Consider the following 1,245-nt stretch of genomic DNA (forward strand, 5'->3'; position numbering starts at 1 on the left):
AAGCACTGGGACACTGGTTGTTATTTTCATCTAAGCAAGTTCCTCGTTCTGCTTTCGAAAGCCATCTCCCTTTGGTAGGATTTTAGCCACTGTATGTGTGTCTATGAGATACTTAACGTCTTTCCTTAAATTAGTACTGTGTTCTCCACCTGAGTGGAAGATTCTCACCTTACAAGGCCTCCTTCTATTTTTTTTTTTTTCCCAAAAGGGTGTTAGATTTATCAGATTTAAGGCTTTATTTTTCTGACTTGCTATCAGTCACATGATGCAAGAAGCCATTTTCCCCCTTTATATGTTCTTTCCTAATTCTCCCATAAATGATTCTCTTCCAATTTATTTTTCTCCCCACTCTAAATTGGAATCCTGGGTAAATGCTGAGCGGTCCTTTATCCAGCTTCTAATGTTCTTCAAATGGAATTGACAGGTAGTACTTTCCTTGACCCATATCACTGAGGGCAATCTCTGTCTCTCTGGGGCTCAGCCCCATGTGGGTTTGCTAATTTCTGTGCTGAAGGGGCCTGAGTATGATTTCTAAGCCAAAGAGGTTCAGACATAATATCTATACCTATACTCTAAGTATTTACTTTGGCAAGTGACACCTTCGTTCCAATTGCCCCTGTTAGGAAGCCATAATGATGCTTTGAATTCTCTGCAGACCACAATATACAAATGTGCAGATTGTGCAATGCAAATCCCAAGAGGTGACAAGCACCTAGACTACAGTGTGACTAATGCTCCCTGGAATTAAGCAGTGCACACCCTGCACAACCATACTTAGCAACTTTTCAGTGGGAAACTTCTTTTCCTCTAATGTAAATCATTTTCTGCATTCTTAAAAATAATGGCCATTTATAGACTCTTTTGCTTGCCTAAACATTATAATCAAGGTCTCATAAATTAAAAATTACTGATAAAGGCTTAGGGAATAGGAAGCTATACTGTCCGTATAGCTTCCTTTTACCTAAGCCTTATCTTTATTTTCCCCATATTTTATTTTCCCTATAATCTTGCTCCCTAGAATATACTGACTTTGTTTTTAAAAAAATTGCAAACACATTGGGATGACTTGAGAGATGACAGATGGTGTTATCCTCAGTAAGGGAAAGTAGGTGGTAAAAAAGGAGAGTCACTAATGTCAGGCAAAACATCAGAGTCATGGTACCAAGAAGACGCTAAACATGGTAACATTTATTTCAAAACTCAAAACTGATTCCATATTAATAAATACTTTTAACACTGAATATA

This window comes from Balaenoptera ricei, chromosome 13, assembly GCF_028023285.1.
Source record: "Balaenoptera ricei isolate mBalRic1 chromosome 13, mBalRic1.hap2, whole genome shotgun sequence".
NCBI lineage: Eukaryota > Metazoa > Chordata > Mammalia > Artiodactyla > Balaenopteridae > Balaenoptera > Balaenoptera ricei.